The sequence below is a fragment of the Macaca thibetana genome, chromosome 1 (assembly GCF_024542745.1).
Source record: "Macaca thibetana thibetana isolate TM-01 chromosome 1, ASM2454274v1, whole genome shotgun sequence".
NCBI lineage: Eukaryota > Metazoa > Chordata > Mammalia > Primates > Cercopithecidae > Macaca > Macaca thibetana.
The window spans coordinates 185399027-185418730 of NC_065578.1; the positions used below are offsets into that span (position 1 = coordinate 185399027).

Genomic DNA, 19704 nt, shown 5'->3' on the forward strand with positions numbered 1-19704 from the left:
CCCAGCACCATTTATTGACTAAGGAGTCTTTCCCCATTGCTTATTTTTGTTGACTTTAAATTAGATGACTGTGAGTATACAGCCTTTTTTCTGGATTCTCTATTCTGTTCGGTTGGTGTATGTATCTGTTTTTGTACCAGTACCATGCTGTTTAGGTTACCGTAGCCTTGTAGTATAGTTTGCAATTGGGTAATATACTGCCTCTGGCTTTTTTCCTTTTGCTTACGGTTGCTTTGGCTATTCAGGCTCTGTATTGAACCAACTCATATTGGTTCAATATGCATTTTAGAATAGTTTTTTCTAATTCTTTGAAAAATGACAGTAGTTTATGACATTAGTAGGAATAGCATTTAATCTTTAGGTGCACAATTTCTAAACTCCTGTTGCAGAAGAGTGGGTGCTTCAGATGTCAGAAGATCTGCTTGGGCATAAGCAGAGAAGGCCCTGCTGAACCACAAACTCTGCATAGGAAGAGGGGCATGGTTCAGGCTGCCAATCTATGTGAGCAGGTGCTTTACATACCTGGAGATCTGCCTGGGCATGGAGCAAAGAGGGCCCCATAGAACCACAATCTATGCCTGGGAAGGGTTGGGTGGCTCAGGCTGCTGAATCAGGTGAGCCAGTGCTCCAGGTGCCTGGAGATCTGCCTGGGCGTGAAGTGGAAAGGGCTCCCCTGCAACAAGATCTCTGCACAGGAAGAGTGGGGCAGCTCAGGCTGCTCATCTAGGTGAGGGAGAACTCTGGATTGCCGGGGCCTTTGAAAACAGTATGCTGAGAATAGATAGGGCTCAAGGACAGTATCTCCAATTGAACTTTTAATGAACTCCCGTAGGCGCCAAGAAGGCGGGCAGATAAGGAAGAGCATAGAAACAAGGAACTGAGTAGAAGGTTACATGTGGGAAAAGAAAGTTTGTTTTGCATTGCATTCTTTCTGCTGACGTGGGGTTTATGGAGTATAAATAAAGTGAGGCGGAGGCTCTGAGTGCGGCCGCCATGTTCTCTGTGTGTCTTTGTCTTTTGTGTGTTCTTTCATTCTCCACCACCCCCGGCACGGACCCCAACAAGTGGCGCAGCGAGCAGGGTCAGCACGGGTGAGTAGGGGAGAACAAGAAGGGGAACCCCCTAGGGGCGGGTAAGGCCCAGATATTGTTAAGGGGAACCTTCTTAAGCTTTCATTATGGTGAATTCCATCTCTCTGGCCTCAGAGTATTTACGGCTGTTTCAAGGACTGTTGCTGTCTATAGGAGTAGAAGTGAAAGAAAAAGACTTTGAAGTGATTGTTTGCCCATGTTGAACAACATTGTTACTGGTTTCAGTATCAGACTAAAGTGCAGCTGAATCGCAGAGAATGGTTACAGGTAGTAAAAACTCTGCTTAGAGATCTCCAGTTAGGGGATATTATGCCTCTAAAATTGTGGACCTTGTGTGACTCTATCACTCAGACATTAGAGTTACTTGAGACTGATTCAGAGTGTGGTAATGTAGCCACAGGAGGAAAGGTATCTGAGGATTTGGGAAAAAAAAAAAAAAAAATCTGAAATGGAGCCCATTTGTGCCAGGATAACAGAGGATGGGGGGGGGGGGGGTAGCAAAAGGGGGAGAAGAGAAAAAGCCAGCTCTTCCTTCTTCTAAGGGAAATTCTGACATGCAGTGTATTATGGAAATGCTTCAACAAATATTACAGATATATTCTTCTAATTCACCTTTGCGAGCTTTCCCTGTTTCTTTTCCTTCTGCCCTGTTAAAAGAGGATTTTCCAGAGCCTCCAACCCCCCGGCTTCCTTATCTTTACCTTTGTTTGGCAAAGTTGAAGCCCTGTTCACATCAGACATACTTTAAATTTATACTAAACACCTGTTTAATATGTCAAAACCAGTGTATATGTATATCTTGTTGTTTGTTAAAATATGAGTATTTCAATAGTCAATAAGCACATTAATATTAACTATTAATATTAATATAGTATTAATAACCCCAGCTAGGAAATTATTATGTTATAGGGGTGCATAGGTTCCACCAATTTACACTCCAAACAGAAGTTGAGTATTCGAGCTGCTTAACACATTAACTACCTCTTGATATTTTCTGTGTTTTTAAATTTTAACCATTGTATTGTGTATGTAATGATTCTCAATTTGGTATTAATACATATTTCCTAGTGAGTAATGATGTTAGACATATAGGTTTATTGTCATTTCTTTGTTCTGCTACTTTTGGTTGGGTTATTTACCTTTTCTTATTAATATGTTGAGATTCTTTATATTTGGGGATATGAGTATTATTATATATTATATATACTTTTAATTAAAAAAAAATTTAAGGAGCTGGATCTGTTTCCAATTATTTGTGCTTCTTTTGCTCCTAATGCTCAGTTTTCAAATGGTGGCAATAATGTCCAATTTAATGCCTTACAAATTAAATTTTTAAAAAGAAATGAAAGCTGCCATTTCTAACTATGGACCTCAATCTCCTTTTATCCTTGGTCTTCTTGATATTTTTTCATCAGAAAATTTGATAATTCCTATAGACTGGAAGACTTTGGGGAAGGCTTTTCTTGATCGTTCTCAGTGGTTACAATTGCACAGCTGGTAAATGAACAAGGCACATGTACAGGCTAGGAAAAATGTTATGTGTTATCCCCCTGGACCCACTGAGGAACAACTCACAGGCACGGGCCAACATGCTACTCTTAATGCTCAGGCTGGTTTAGATGATGTTGCCCTTACTCAAATCAAGACTTCGTTTTTAAGGGCCTGAAATAAGGTAGAGATAACAGGAAAATGTTCCCTTTCCTCTGTGAAGATTTTACAGGGCACAAATGAACTATATCCAGATTTCGTAGCCCGTCTTCAGGATGCTGTCTTCAAAATTGTGGGTGCTGGCCTTGCTTCAAAAATTTTGTTACAAACATTGTCTTTTAAAAATGCTTATGCTGACTGTTAAAAATTGTTAAAATTGTTAAAGGCCAATGAGGCCAATTTAGATAAATATATTAAAACTTGTGTTAGTGTTGGAGGGGCTATTTATAATGCTCAATTATTTGCTGGAGCTTTGTCTAAAGCCTTAAAAGGAAATAACAAACAAGGTGTTTGCTTTCAGTGTGGTAAACCTAGACATTTCAAAAAAGAATGTCATAAAAATTGAACACTTTTATCCCTCAAGGCAGAAAGCTGCCTTCAGAGGTGTACAAATGTTGTGGTAAAGGTCGACATTGGACAAATAAATGTCATTCCAAAACTGATAAAAGTGGAAATTTACTGTCTCCTCTCCTGGGAAACGGGAGCCAGGGCCCACAGGCTTGGGGCCCCAACAATTACAATACAAGTCTACTACAATATTCAGTGAGCAATGGCCTACAACATTAAGGAATAAATTCAAGTCTTCCTTAAGGATCCCACACCTTACCCCAGTTTCTCGCTTTATGCGGCAACTAAGCAGAGCGCCGCTGCTGACTTAGCTATTACTCAGCCTTATACTTTGTCTCCTAATAGAGGAGTATATAAATTAGCTATTAGAGTGTGTGGCCCTTTGCCAAAAGGACATGATATTACTAATAAAATTCTTACTTTGGTACAAGTTTCACAATTTATACGCCTAGAGGCAGGGGAACGTATTCTCAATAGAGAGGGTTTGGTAGCACAGAAAAAACTGTTTTTTGGGAAACTTTAGTTTCTAATCAAAAGCCCTTATGTTCATTGCACATTAATGGAATAGTTTTAAAAGAGTTAATTGATACGGGGGTAAATATGTCTATCATTTGTTTAAATTATTGGCCTATACAATGGGAAAAAAGACAAGTTTCAGTTATACTCACTGGCTTGGGTGCTGCTTCTGTGGTTTATCAAAACGTAGAACCTTTAACCTGTGTCGGTCCTAAAGGTCAACAAGGTCAAGTGTTTTTTTATATTATTCCTATCAATATTAATCTTTGGGGACAAAATCTTTCATAACAATTTGGTGCTTTTTAAAACATTCTTCATATTTCCTCAGCTGTCAAAAATATGATGTTCAAAATGGGCTACAATCCTTTAAACTCATAGCCACTGTTCACCAGCCTCAAGTTTTATAATTAAAGTGTAAAACGACCACTCCTCTTTAGGTGAAACAGTGGCCATTATCTAAAGAAATACTTAGGATTTTAAAAGAGTAAGTCAAAAAACAAATGGCCGAGAGGAATCTAAAGCCACGTACTTCTGCATGGAATTCCCGTCTTTGTCTTGTTCTTAAAACTATAAATGTTTACATTCAACCTAGGGAAAGTTTACAGCCCGGTCATCCTAATCCTGCCCTTATCCCACAAAGTTAAAACCAGAGAAAAGCAGCAAGATGCTTTTGTATCATTACAAACTCAGCTTTCTTTCTACTCACTTAATATTGCCACAGAAAAAATTTAACTGGATTTTCTTATCAATATTTAGGTTATACCTTGGGGGCACAAAATATTCGACCCCAAAAAATTCAAATTCGACGTGATCATTTAAAAACATTAAATGATTTTCAAAAGCTTCTAGGAGACATTAATTGGATGTGTCCTGTTTTAGGAATACCAACATATCAGTTATAACATCTTTTTTCTATTCTAGAAGGAGACAGTCACTTGGACAACTCACGCCATTTAACTCCTTTGGCTTTACAGGAACTCCAGCTTGTTGAAGAGCAACTTCAAAAGGCCCTTCCTTTTGTTTATTTCTTACTTTACCTTCTCCCACAGGAATGATTCATCAAACTAGTTGACCACTAAAATGGATCTTTTTGTCCAATAAAATATCTAAACGCTTGGCTACTTATATCGATCGTTTAGCTGAACTGATCATCAAAGGACGGCATCACTGTCGACAACTTTGGGGAGGAGATCCTTCCTTAATTATCTCTCAATTCACTCATAATCAGATCACTTATCTTCTTGCAACTTCTGATTCTTGGCAAGTTGCTTGCGCTTCTTTTGTTGGACAATTTTCTACCCAATATCCTAAGTCTCCGATCTTTTCATTTTTTAGGCAACATTCTGTGTTGCCTTTCTCACCAATTTCTGTATTTCCTGTTCAAGGTCCTACCTTTTTTACTGATGCTAGTAGCAATGATAAGGCTGGATATTGGAGTGTTCATCAATCTCGAGTTACAGTTTATCCTTATCCCTCAGTGCAACAGGGAGAACTGTTTGCTATTCTCATGGTCTTACTTGATTTCCCTACTACTGGTTGTAACATTGTTAGTGATTCTCAATACGCCGTTTATGCTACTTCTTACATTTCTCAGGCCACTTTACCTCTTTGTGCTACTTCTTCTCTTCAAAAACTCTTTTCCTTGTTATCTTCTACTTTGAGCCAACGTCGAGCTCCTTTATTCATCACTCATCTTCGTTCTCATTCTCAACTTCCTGGACCATTAGTTCATGGTAATACTCAGATTGATTCACTTTTAATAGGCCACCTACATGCTGCAGAACAAAAATATACTCTACATCACACTAATAGTTCTGGCCTTCAACGACGGTTTCATTTAACTTATAAACAAGCTTGTTCTCTTATTTGAGCTTGTCCTTCCTGTGCTCCTTTGAGCATTCCATCCTTCCATCCTGGGGTTAATCCACAAGGTGTCCCTTCTTTTGGATGATTAAAGTATGTTCATCATACCATTGATACCTTTTCTCATTTCTGTTATTACTCATCTCTTAACTTGTTTCGCCATCATGGGCATTCCTCTTATAATTAAAACTAATCATGCCCCTGCCTATGTCTCTCGTAAATTTCAAGTTTTCTTACAGCAATACAATATTCAACATATCATCGGTATCCCGGGCAACAGTCAAGGTCAAGCCATCATTGAGCGTGCAAATTTAACTTTAAAAACTTAACTATTAAAACAAAACAAAAAGGGGGAAATGAGCCCCCCAGAAACCAGATTTTGAAACCAGATTTTGAAGGTTCTTTTTACCTTAATTTTTTTGAATCAATGGAGACAATTGCAAGATTCCGCTGCCGTAAGCCATCTTTCCTCACCTCCCTTGGTGATAGTCCCCGCTGACAGTTTAAAGGTTTGGTATCCTAATGAAGAAGGTAAGTATGTTCAAGGGCAAGTTCTAAAACAGGGACGGGGCTATGCTCTTGTCCTTACAGGGAGCGGACCTGAGTGGTTTCCTACAAGATGATTGAAACCCTGTTGAAAAGAAAACTGGATTCAGCATGCATTTCTTCCTTTGTTGGATGTGCCTCGGCGGGGGACTTATTTCTCTTAGTGAGGCTTTGTATGAATATTGGACTTATATTCCCTTTCCACCCTTGTATCAGGGAGTCGCCTGGGGAGAGGCGGAAATTAAGGTTTTCACCAATGACACTACTTGGATGCCGTCTCCCTATATAGACAAAGACAATATAGAATGGGAAACGGGAATTATAAACAACACATATCAATTTGGAGTGGAAGGAGTTCCAATATGTATGGGAAATAGTTCTCATTGTCTCCGAAAATCGCATGAAGCCTGGGCTGTTCGTTATAATCATAGTCATGTGGCTGCTAATACTGTTATTATTGTAACTAGAAGTTTTTAATATAATCATACTGTATATAGTAATGAAACTATTCCTAGTTCTTTACTTTTTTGTCCTATTCTAGAGGTTTCTCCTAATATTGAGGTGCTGGAGTGACAACAATGTCGGGGAACTAAACCCCGGATTTTATTAGAATACAATGGAATGTAAATAACTGATTGGAGTGTGCACGGTGATTTTCAAATAAAATTTAGTCACATACCTTTGAAATGACACTGGGTAAATAAAAGTATTGCTGCTAACAGTAATGAAACCTTGGTATGGCATGAAGGAGGCCTGAAGTACAGAGTCATCTTTGGAAGTTGTTAGCTGCAGGCAATGCCATTAGCACTTTTGTGGGGAATATGTCCCTTAATCTTTCTAACCCAACTAACTCCTTTCATATTCAGTTATATCGAAATACCTCCTGATATATTATTGCTTGTGTCCGTAAGCCCTACCTATTATTAGCAGGGAATTTGACATGGGATAATGATACGGGGATTGTTAATTGTACAGATATGTGTACATTTTTGTCTTGCCTCAATCATTCCTGGTGGCACAACTTTACTGGGGATATTTATATCCTCAGGGCTCGTAAGGAAATTTGGCTACCTGTTACCCTTACACGACCGTGGGGGGCATCACCTCTTGAAACTTATATTTGGACTTCTCTCCAGTGAACCTGCCGTGCCCTTGGACTTATAATTGCCTCGGTGATGAGTCTTGTTGCCATCACCTCCACTGCGACCATAGCAGGACTCGCTCTTCATCAAAGCATACAAAATGCTGAATTTATGCAGCAATGGCACGAGCAATCTCACCAGTTATGGCTTCAACAACGAAACATTTATTCTCAACTTGCTGAAAGATTGGACAACATGGAGCAAGCATTGACACGGCTTGGAGATCAGCTCACTGTACTCAGTACTTGGATAACATTACAATGTGGTTGGAACTCCACTCAATTTTTTGTAACACCTGTGCCTTTTAACATCTCTCAAAATTGGACCGTAATCTGAAAATTATTAGTAGGCCATAAAAATATTAGTTTGGACATCCAAAAGCTCACTCAGAACATTTCTGAAGCATTTCGACAACAATTACATGTGTTGTCCGGAACCGTAACCCTGCAAGAGATGGGTCAGCGCCTTGCTGCCTTTAACCCATGGACCCAGATGAAAACATGGATTTCTACAATCTCCGGAAGTATATTGTTTTGGGCACTCGAATTGGGTCTACTTCTTTTGGTGATCCGATGCTCCCTCCATCGCCTCCAAAACAAAAGAAAACACAGGAACAAATATAGGCTACCTTTTTAGGATTGAGGCAAAACAAAACAAAAAGGGGGAAATGCAGGGGCCTTTGAAAACAGTATGCTGAGAATAGATAGGGCTCAAGGACAGTATCTCCAATTGAACTTTTAATGAACTCCCGTAGGTGCCAAGAAGGCGGGCAGATAAGGAAGAGCATAGAAAAAAGGAACCGAGTAGAAGGTTACATGTGGGAAAAGAAAGTTTGTTTTGCATTGCATTCTTTCTGCTGACGTGGGGTTTATGGAGTATAAATAAAGTGAGGCGGAGGCTCTGAGTGCGGCCGCCATGTTCTCTGTGTGTCTTTGTCTTTTGTGTGTTCTTTCATTCTCCACCACCCCCGGCACGGACCCCAACACTGGATGCCTGGTGATCTGCCTGGTGTGGAATGGAGAGGGCCCTACTGCACCATGATCTATGCTTAGGGAGGTCTAGGTGGCTCAGGCTGCTGGTCTAGGCAAGCGTGTACTCTGAATTCTTGAAGTTCTGCCTGGGGGTGGAGTGGAGAGGGCTCCGCTTCACTATGATCTCAGGGGAGCAGGCTGGGGCACCCAGAAACAACACAAGCAAAGTGATTCCAGGTTGCCAAGCGGGCTCTGGGCTGCAAGTCTTATTGTTCAGGAGAAACTGCAGCTGTAGCAGCTCTCTTCCTGCTCCAGGCCTGTGACGTGGGAGAGCACAGTTCCAGCACTTACTACTGAGGTGCTTTCCATAGTTCTGACTGTGGAGGCCCCTACCCTGCTCCAGAGCAAGTGCTCCAATATCTGGCCCAAGATTAAAATACCTGTGTGGTCACACTGCTAGGCTGTCAAAGAATGACTGACTTTGTTTGTGACTGGATTAAAAATGGCGTCCTGCTCTCTATACCAGTCTGGGAAAATGCCTGCAGCTTTTCCCAGTGTCTTTCTCTCGGTGCCTCCAAGCTTTTCCTCAAGTTAGCTCCAGAGGTTGGGAAAAACAAAGTGCTCTCCCCTGTCCTGGGTTACTAGGTGAGTTACAAGGAAGGCTGCCTTGTCCTCTCACGTACTGGGGCTTCACTCGCTTTTATCAGCCGGTCACCTTCACGGGAGCTGTTTGCCTGTGTTCTCCTCCTTAGGATCTGGGGTGTCCTTCATGATTATAGTCGATTCCCATTTTCCTTCTTGAATTAAAGCTCACAGAGTTGATCTATTTTTTTTTCTTTTTTTTTTTTTTTTTTTTGAGACAGGGTCTCACTCTGTCACCCAGGTTGGAGTGCAGTGGCATGATCTTGGCTCACTGCAACCTCTGCCTCCTGGGTTCAAGTGATTCTCCTGCCTCAGCCTTCTGAGTAGCTGGGATTACAGGTGCCTACAACCATGCCTGGCTAATTTTTGTGTTTTTAATAGAAATGAGGTTTCACCATATTGGCTAGGCTGGTCTCTCTAACTCCTGACCTCATGTGATCCACCGCCTCAGCCTCCCAAAGCATTGGGATTACAGGCGTGATGAGCCACCGTACCCAGCCACAGAGTTGGTCTTTATGCACTAGGTTGCTATTTCCAAGTGGCCAAGCAATGTTAAAAGCCTCTAATCCACCATCTTGGGAAAAAAATAAGTGTGTGATGTTTTCTTAGGATTAAACTGGGCTTATGAATTTTTTTGAAGATCACAGAAGTAAAGTGCTCTTTTTATCACACCACATCAAAGGGTACATAATATTAATATAACTTATCTCTGGTGATACTAACTTTGAATGCTTGGTTAAGGTGGTGTCTGCTAGTTTCTCCACTGAGAAGTTACATTTTTTTCTTTTTCATATTCTGTTTTTTGGATATGAGTCACTAGGTTCAGCCCACAGTCAAAGGGAGGGGAATTAAGCTTCACCTTTTTGATGAAGAAGCATTTATATATATTTAATATAATATTAAAAAATATATTTTTATATATATTATTTGGAATTTCTCTAGGAAGAATAAATCCTTAATTTTGATGTAATTGAAGTTGCTAATTTTTCATCTTATTTTAAATTTTGATCCAGGGTCAGTTGGATATCAGGGATCATATTTTGCATTTGGTTGTCTTCGACTTGTTTTTTACGAGTCCAATCCAATTGTCCTAATGTTTTACAATATGGATTTTTCTGATTTTTTTTTTTTTTGTTCTTAGACGCAAAGTTATGTTGTTCCCATTGTATTACATGAAGAGGCACATAACGTCAGCTTGTTCCGTTATTGGTAACTTGGTTTAGGTGGTGTGTATTAGATCTCTTTGTTGTAAATGTATATATATTTTTTTCTCTGTGGAATCAATAAGTAGTCCATGGGATGATATATTAAGATTGTGTAAATATTGTGTTTTCAATAATCTTTTGCCCAATGGCTTTATCATACATTAATGATCCTTGCCTGAATCAAGATTTACATTGTTAGTTACAGTTGGTGATTTTCTTCTGCTACTGTGTCCTCTACATTTATTAGTTGCTCTGTAAATGAGCACTCTTTCCCTCTTTTTTGGATATGACTGTAGATTCAAGGATTTCTTTCATGTGTGCTTGATTTAATAGATTTTAGAAGATGCATCTAAAAATTTTAACTATAATTATTGTTTTTTTCTCCCTTTATTTTTGTTAGTTATTGCCTTGTATTTCAGAACTTTATTGTTGGATGCATTTGTATTTTTGGTTATTACTTATATTTGTACCTCAGTTGCCTCATGTGTAAAATGGAGATGACAATATAACTTATGTCATGGGCTTGTTGTGAAGATTAAATGAGCTAATACCCGAAAAGATCTTAGATTAGGATTCAGAATGGTGCTTAGTCCTCAATAAATGTTAATACTACTTTTTAAAATAATATATATTTTGGATCCATTACTTCTTTTATCAATATATAATGTCTCTGTTCCTTGTTGTTTCTTGCACTTTGATTTCTAATTTGTCTGAAATGTAGATTGCTACTCCAGTTCTCTTTGGTTTATAATTGACTAGCATAAATATGTTTTTTACATCCTTTCAACTTTCAGAAAACTTGTGTTTAAAATGTGGTTCTTAGAAGTATCTTATTTTGTGGTGATTATGTTCTCATCCAATCTAAGAGTCTCTTCCTTTAATCAGTGAATTCAGTTCATTTACATTTTAAAATTACTGATACATTAGGAATTATTTTTACCAACTTAATTTTTGTTTTCCATGTATCATATTTTTGTTCCCCCCCCGCCCCCCGTACTTTCTACTTTTCACTGGATACTTACTAAGACCTTTAATCACTTTTTGCATATTTCATGGTATCCATGTTGACTAATATCTTTTCTTCGGGAGTTAGGGAATGTTTTTAATAGCATAGGAAGCGTTCTGAGGCCGTATACAAGCAAGAGTATCTTTATTTTATTTTCTCATTTAAATAACAGTTTAGTTAGCTATGAAAATCCAGGTTTGAATTAATTTTTCTACAACACTAAAAAAATAGTTATCTATTGAATTCTTGTCTTCAGTATTGATGTTCAGAAGTTAGATGCCAATTTTGTCTTTGTTTCCTTGTAGGTGTTTTCCTTTTGTTTCTCTCTGAAAGCCTTTGAAATTTTCTTTTTGACTTTATGAATCACAATTTACTATAATAGGTTTAGATTTTTAAAATCTAATTCATTTGTTAATATATAAAACCTTTAATTTCATGGCTTATATCTTTAATTCTTGGAAAATTATAGTCATTATTTTGCTAAATACATTCACCTCTCTGCATATATTTTCTCTCCATTGGAGAGTCCAGTAATATAAATTCCAGTGATATGAATGTCTATGCCTAGCCTCCATATCTTTTAAATAAATATAGGCTCTATAGAGAGACACATACACATATGCCCTATAATTGTAACTCTATGTAGTTTTATCTCTATAGTGTTTTTATATACATATGTATACAGATGCTTCTTGACTTACAGTGAGGTTATTGCCTGATAATCTCAGCGTTAACTGAAAATATCATAAGTTGAAAATACATTTAGTACCCCTACCTTACTGAACATCATAACTTAGCTTAACCTACTTTAAATGTGCTCAGAACACTCATTTACCTGAGCCCACAGTTGGGCAAATCATCTAACACAAAGTGTATTTTACAATAAAGTGTTGAACTTATTCATGTAATTCATTAAATATTGTACTAAAAGTGAAAAACAGAACTGTTGTATGGATACGTGTCATTAGTGTACACAGTTGAATGCACACTGGGCCTGAATAATGTTTGAAGCATTGAACTACAATTAATTGCCAGGTGATGGTGATGCTACAGTGGCAGGATCACCAATTCTTCTTAGCCCAGGAAAATGTCAAAGTTCAAAATTCAAAGTACAGTTTCTACTAAATGCATATCATTTTCACACCTTTGTAAAGTTGAAAAATCAAGTCGGGACATCATTAAGTTGGGGACTGTCTCTATTTAGATGACCCATTAATCCCATATTATATCTCGTAGGTTGATCAGTTCAATGTATTTCTTTTATAGTTGTTTTACTTTTCTGATATCTTGTTAATTTTACCTAACACTTATATTCTCCTGGGGTGATTATTCATCTTAGGTGATAATGTGTCTCTGAAAAGAGGAAATAAATCTGTATTCCCTCTTTGTGTATGTGTTGCCTCAGGGTAGAATGGTTCTGGTGATACAGTCACTCAGAATTTCTTTAATTTGGGGAACTTAAAAAATTTACCAATATGGTTGTATGGTTATATGGCTTGATGGTCCACAGTCGATAGGAAGAAACAAATTAAAAGAGAGGTAGCTGCTAGGGATAAGCACATTCTATGGTAGCAAGAAATGATAGATGACATCTTAAAGGGTGGCGGGTCCCAAAAATGTGTGCATCAACAGATATGAGTACAACAAGCAAAATGGCCTGGGACCACCCAATGTAAATTGTCCAGTAGTTTTTGGTACTCCCTCAGGTCATTACTGTATAGTACTTTAGGATAGCATTTTTATTAATAATTCCATCAAGGGAAAGTTAAATACAGAATTCAAATATTATGTTGATGCAGATGAATGAATAAAGGAAATGTATGTGTGCACAGTGTCATACTATTCAGCCATAAAGTAGAATGAAATTCTGTCATTTGAAGTAACAGGGGATGAAACTGGAGGACATTATGTTAAGTGAAATAAGTCAGGTATAGAAAGATAAATACTACATGTTCTCCCTTATATATGGGAAATTTAAAAAGCTGAGCTCCTAGAAGCAGAGTGTAGAATTTGGTTCTTACAGAACAGGAAGGGCCATGGGGAGGGGAGGACACAGAGTTGGTTAATGATTAGACTCTTATAGCTAGATAGGTGGAATAAGTTCTACTGTTTTACAGCACTGCAAGATGAATATTGTTAACCATAATTTACTGTATATTTTTAAGAAGCTAGAAGAAAAGATTTTAAATGTTTTCAACGGAAAGAAATGACAAATGTTTGAGGTGAAGGTGAATGCTTGAATGCTAATTACCTTGATTTGATCATTACACATTATACATGAATAAAAACATCATGCTGTATCCCATAAGTATGTACAATTATTGTATGTCAATGAAAAATAAGAGGAAAAAACCCCAAATATTATGTTGATGTTACAGCATAAATGTATGTATAATAGAGTTTAGAACAATTACTATAAAAATGGTTATATTAAATAAAAGGTTTTATATGTAAAGAAGTAAACATCAATTATCTGAAAAATTAGTTATATATTTTAGCTTATTCTTGGTAAATGAATAAAAAAAAAAGAACAGATTTCTTGACAATGTCTAAAGGGTTTAAATTAAGGTAGTTTTCCATTAAATTTGACTATGATTAAAAAGACCTCTTTAAAGACATTTAGCACTTAAATAATGCAGTGTAGCAAACCATCCCAAAACTTAGTGCCTTAAAACAATACTCATGAGTCTGTAGGCAGCTGGGTGACTCTGCTGTTCTGGGGCAAACTTGGTTGATCTTGGCTGGGCCTGCTTGTGCAGGTTCACGAGGGATTGCCTGGTCTAGTATGCCTCATTCCCATATCTGGCAGTTGATTGCTGTTGGCTGAGGTGTTAGGGAGGATTAGGTCATGTGAAGCTCATCATCCAGCTGGCTAATGGGCTTGTTTTACCCTTTCTCTGCTGGGCAAGTTTCATGAGAATAAATAACAACATCCAGCTTCCCTTGAAGCCTGTCTTTGGAACAGGCACATGGTCACATCTGATATATTCTACTGACCAAGGTAACTCACAATACTAGATTCAAGGGGAGGGGAAAATAGACTCCACATCTTGATTGGGAGGAGAATCAAAGTTGCACTGCAAAGGTCAGGGTCATAGAGAGGAGTGAAGAATTATGACAATTATTATAGTCAATGTACCACATTCCCATTGTGTAAGTAATCAGCTCTATTTAACATAGTAAATTTCTGGATGGAAGAGAGATGAAGGGAGTGGCAGGTGTGGAGTTAGAGACTCCTCAGTCATGAAAGAAATATCCATGGCTTAGACATGGGCATTGGTGGAATGAAGCTAATTGCAGCAGGAGTATCACAGAGGCTGAATACTGCAAAGTACAATAATGTTTTGGGAAGATTTTTTTAAAAATAGTAAACCACTGGGTGGAGACTACAATTTCCAACAAGTACAACTTTGAATACTGTGGAACTAACTACCAACTTGATCACCAATTCATCAGTAAGTGTTTACTAAGTAATTACCACAGGCCAAGCACTGTCCTCGTGCCTGGAGGAATACAAAGAATAAGACAGTTTGCTTCAAGATACTTGCCATCTATTAGAAAGATATGATATTCCCCCAAAGAAGGCCAGTGATACAAGTAATAAAATGTAACAGACACCAAAATGCAGCCCATAGAGATGGCAATAAAACATTCAGTTCTTTTAAAAGATTTTTGAAAATATGAATATATATATCTTCAATAATATAATGAAAACCAGGGGAGAAGGAGATTCTCTTTTCATAAGTAGGCCACCAAAGTATTTAAATTCCAAAAGTAAGCAATGTTTATATTGAAATTCAGCCACAAATAGTACCCTACTAAGTGAATTTTCTAGAGATTTGAAAGAATTATTGTGAGTTTGAAAATAGCTTCCCAAAGTGTGACTCCATGAATTAAATGTAAGAGACATGAACAAGTTGCCAAATCTTCCGTACTTGAGTCTCTCCGCTTGCAAACCACTAATAACAAAACTAACTCAATTCATATGTTGACATGAGAATTAGTTAATAGAAACCATTGCAAAGCACTATGGAAATCTTAAGTGCTATGGAACTGGGTCAATAATGAATGCTGGCTTTCTTCCAGTTGCTTCTGAAAGGGAGAAGGAGTTTGATGACAGTTGAATGACCATTTAACCTGCTAATCAGGTGACTGGCGGGATGCCTGGTGATAAATAGAAGAAGAAAATTTATAGAAGACAGAGGTGGGGCAGCAAAAGAGATCAGATGCCATGTTTCCTAACAGGGGCACTGCTGGCATTTTGGGCCGGATGAGCCTTTGTTGTACAGGACTGCCCAGTGTGTTGAGACTATTTGGCATCACTGGCCCCTGTGGGACTAAATGCCAGTACCCACTCTTCCCCAACTTGTGAAAACAGCAAGAACCCCAATAAGAAATGCTAACTCATTTCCAAACCCTGTGCCTCCTCTGGTTGAAAATCACTGAGACAGAAAGCTAGAAGCCTTTAGCAAACAATTTGCCAGGGATTTAGAGTGAGTGAGTATGATGATGCAACAATAGGGGAAAACGCAAAGTCTAATTAGAATGACTGTAATACTTTAGTATTGAGTAGATTTTAGCCAAATTGATTCATTTTGTACAAGGTCATTAGATTCTTCTTGAACATTTGTTTCATCTTATATGGCTCTGCTCAAAAGCCTTCAATGACTCCCCATTGCTTACGAATGCAGACTACATTTATCTTCCCACCAAAACTAATTTCTGACCCCTCCATCTTCCATTTTCTTCTATAGACTTCTGGTTCCAGTTAATGATGACTAACAAAAGAACCTCCAACGATCTAGAATGACAAACATTGGAAATGAAGACAATGTTGAATTATTTATAATTGAAGACTATAAAGAGTTTCAAATGAGGTCAATTCCAAGGCATAGTCTTTGTTGTTCTGATGCTGGCACTTGGGGGTACTCCTAGAGCAGCAGTCCACATTCTGTACCTAATTGTTCTGTACCTAAAAGTCTTTGTTTCTGTCTGTTTCTCTATTCCTTCCACCTAGTCTTCTTTGCATGAGCTGTCAATGCAAGGAGACTGAATGCAGTAGTAGATTCTTTTTTTTTTTCTTCTTTCTTTGAGACTGAGTCTTGCTCTGTCACCCAGGCTGGAGTGCTGTGGCATGATCTCAGCTTACTGCAAGTTCCTGGTTCATGCCATTCTCCTGCCTCAGCCTCCCGAGTAGCTGGGACTACAGGCGCCCACCACCACGCCTGGCTAATTTTTTGTATGTTTTTAGTAAAGACGGGATTTCACCATGTTAGCCAGGATGGTCTCGATCTCCTGACCTCGTGATCCACCCACCTCAGGCTCCCAAAGTGCTGGGATTACAGGCGTGAGCCACTGCGCCTGGCTGTAGTAGATTCTTAATTGAATTCAAGATCTGTTGCTGCTTAAAAAATTTGTCCATCAGAGATTTCAGGGTCTTTCTTTGTTATCCAGTTGGTATGATTAAAATTCTAGTTAGTATTGTCTTAAAATGAAAAAAACACCTAAAATATTACACAGAAAATGTATAAATCTAAATACTGTTAGGATTTCTAAGTCGTAAATTGAAGCTTGACTTTCTATTCGTGGTGGAAATCTGGGATTCATTCATCTCTGTCTCCTTTCCCTAACTAGTCTCCACATTCTGATGATCTAACCTCGTAAATAGTTCTGAAATGTCTTCATTTCTTTTAATCCTACTTAGTTTAAGTTCTTAGTTTAATCTTAATGTAGGTTCTTACCATCTCTTACTTGGATTGTTACAAATCCAGGTTTATCACCAAATGATCTCTGCTTCCGGACAGTTCTCCCCTCCACCGGAAAACCCTCTTCTACCGAAACGCAAATTTTATCATGTTACTTCCTTGCTTAGAACACTTCTTTGTTTCTCCTTTCATCCCATGGTAAGATAAAAAAGACTTGGAGAAGTGTGAAGTCCTTTCAAGGTCTGGTACCTGCTTATCTTTCCATTCTCATTCCCATCCCTCCTCCTTACTCTGTTCCCTCTAGTGCTGCCAAATGACCATCGCTCCAAAATCATGTTGTATTTTTTCATGCCTGTATGCTTTTCAATGCTATTCCTTTGTGAATGACTACCCATCCTTTAAGACCTATCTCTGAGGTCACCTCTTCCTGGCAACCTTTCCTGATCTACCCATCTGGGATGGATGCCCCTTCTCTGTTCTCTACAAGCTCCCTTTGCATTTCTCTGACTTAGCCTCATCACACTGCATTGAAGTGATCTGTCCACCTGCCTGTTTATCCCTCTTGACTGTGACCTAGAAACCAAAGCCTGTCTCTGATTCATCCTTACACCTGCAGCCACCAGAACAGTGCCTGACATAAAACTGATGCTCAATAAATGTTTCCTGAAAGGTTGTATTAAAACTTGTAAACTTTATGAATGAGAGAGGCCATAAGGTTGAGAAATATCTGGTGATTTGTGTTAGCATGGATATTTCAGACATTTTAGACCCAAAGACACGTTTTTAATGGTCTCTCAACAGAGGATTACACCAAAAGATTCTACTGGCCCTCTGATCTCCCCCCTGCTCAGTAGAGAGAATTGAAGGCAATTCCCTGAGGAAAGCATGTCTAGGATACTGCTGAGGACTTTGTTTCATTAAGAGGTGGTGAGCATTGGTGCTGTTGAAGCCTCCTGGAAATGATTCTTCTTTTGACGTGAGGTACTGCTGAGGGTCGTGTGTGTATGTGTGTGTGTGTGTGTGTGTGTGTATGTGTGTACAAGTGCACACAGTGGTGGTAACAACAAGCAGGGTGTTGAAACAGTCCCTGGGCAGAGAGCGGTCTCAATCAATCATTCTGATTGTAATGTGCCTGGGACCTAAATAACTGAGGACTTGACTCATTAATGATGACAGCAAACACTTACTGAGTACCTACTATGTGCCAAGCAGTATTCTAAGTGTTTTGTGTGCATTAACCCATTTGATCTTCGCAAAAACCCCATGAGGGGCAGGTACTGTTATTGTCTTCATATTATAGATGAGGAAACCAAGACACAGAGAAGGTAAGCAGTGTGCACAAGATCACCCAGATAAGAAATGGCAAAGGGAAGAACAATTCCAGGCAGTCTGACTCAAGAGCCCAGGTTAAGATTAAACTGCCATACCATCATTCTTTCCTGCCTCTCATGTACTGACATGGTCCTGAGTCAGTGCTTCTCAATCTCTGGGACCTTAAGACGGCACCTGGTCACTAAGAATGGTAAGGAGGTGTTACTCTTTGAGGAGAAGTGAAGCCCCACACCTGGGGGTCTCTGGGTACTGGGGCAGCCATGGGGAACACCTGCAGACCTGTGATCCTTGGAGGAAGAGCTGTAATCACTGTAGTCACTGACCAGACAGCAGGCTCCCTTTGCACTCTCTAGCCCAGGTTAGAAGTCGGAACAGTATTGCAGAAGGCTGGTAGAGTAACTCTGCTAGTCAGCAGAGAGTGGACCAACCCTGTGAGAACCCTTGGAGTCGAATGGAACCTACTGGGGCTGGAGGTGGTAGTGGAGTAATACAGCAAGACTGAGAGGCTAAGTGCCGGGGTCTGTGATGAAACTCTACATATGTTGACTATAATTCTTAGATCAACCATGCAAGGTGGATATTTGCCCTGTTTTACTGATAAGAAAGCAGTATCAGAAAGGCTAAGTAGCATGCCCAAGTTACAGCATTAGTAAGTCTCTGGAATCCAGTCTACTTACTCCAAAGCCTATCTTTTTAACCTGTACCCTTTGCCCCTCCTATATAATGTTTGTTGCTTTTCTGTTTTATTTTATTTTTTTGAATAGAACTTCCTTCTGAATTTCTCAGGGCGAGCTGGGGCCTGACTTGTGGATTACACAGTGGGCCTAGTTTTCCAGAATCTGAGGAGGGTGTGAGAATCAGGTGGATTGTGACATTCCCCATAAAAAAGCAGTGTAGAATGAAATTTTAATCCCTTGGTGTCTGCGCTAAGAATTCATCTCAGATTCTTTCTTCCTTTTTCAACTTTTTCACATGCTTAGGAAGTCATTGTGAGCAAAAACAGAGTCCAAGGCCCAGAGTGCCCCCTGCAGGGCTGGAAGGAGGATTCAGGGCAGGGCGGGGTGCACAGCCACCTGTGGGGCTGTGAGGCCGGGCCCTGGAGACCCTTCCCTTCAGTGAGGGTTTGCAGACTAATCCTGTAGGCAAAGGGCACTCATGGAGCATTATTGAGGAGGGATGTGATGAAATCAAGATGGTTTAGGTGGATTATTCTGCAGGCATGTGTATGGTGGGTGGGGTGGGGGAGAGACTGAAGGATAGGAGGTATTGCAGGAATAGAGACAATGTGATATGGGGCTGAAATTAGACAATGGAGTGAGAATGGAAGCCAGGGACAGATGGGAAAGGCATTAAGATGCTACAAAGGGAGTAACGAGGCTTACTTGATTGTGAAGAATGACAAAAAGTGCCATAAGAGGAGGAAAATAAAGCATCCTAGTAGAACTGGGGGAATCAGAAATGGGAACTTATTTGGGGAGAAAAAGATTTTAATTTTTTAAACAGTTTTAGCATCTTGGATTTTGGGGGCATATTTTGAAAAGGCCTAAATGGGAATTGTTTTTGCTGCAGAGACCATCCCATCCCTTGCCTTTCAGAGACACCATCATGTAGGAAATGTGAATCTTTTACC

General features: G+C 39.1%; 1 long non-coding RNA gene across 1 annotated transcript; it reads left to right on the top strand.

Annotated features, from left to right (window-relative positions):
* Positions 1-755: 755 nt before the first annotated feature.
* LOC126940750 (uncharacterized) lies at positions 756-6842 on the top strand. Its single transcript, XR_007720893.1, has 2 exons — positions 756-1091; positions 6117-6842. It is a non-coding gene; the product is annotated as an uncharacterized LOC126940750 (long non-coding RNA).
* Positions 6843-19704: the final 12862 nt, after the last annotated feature.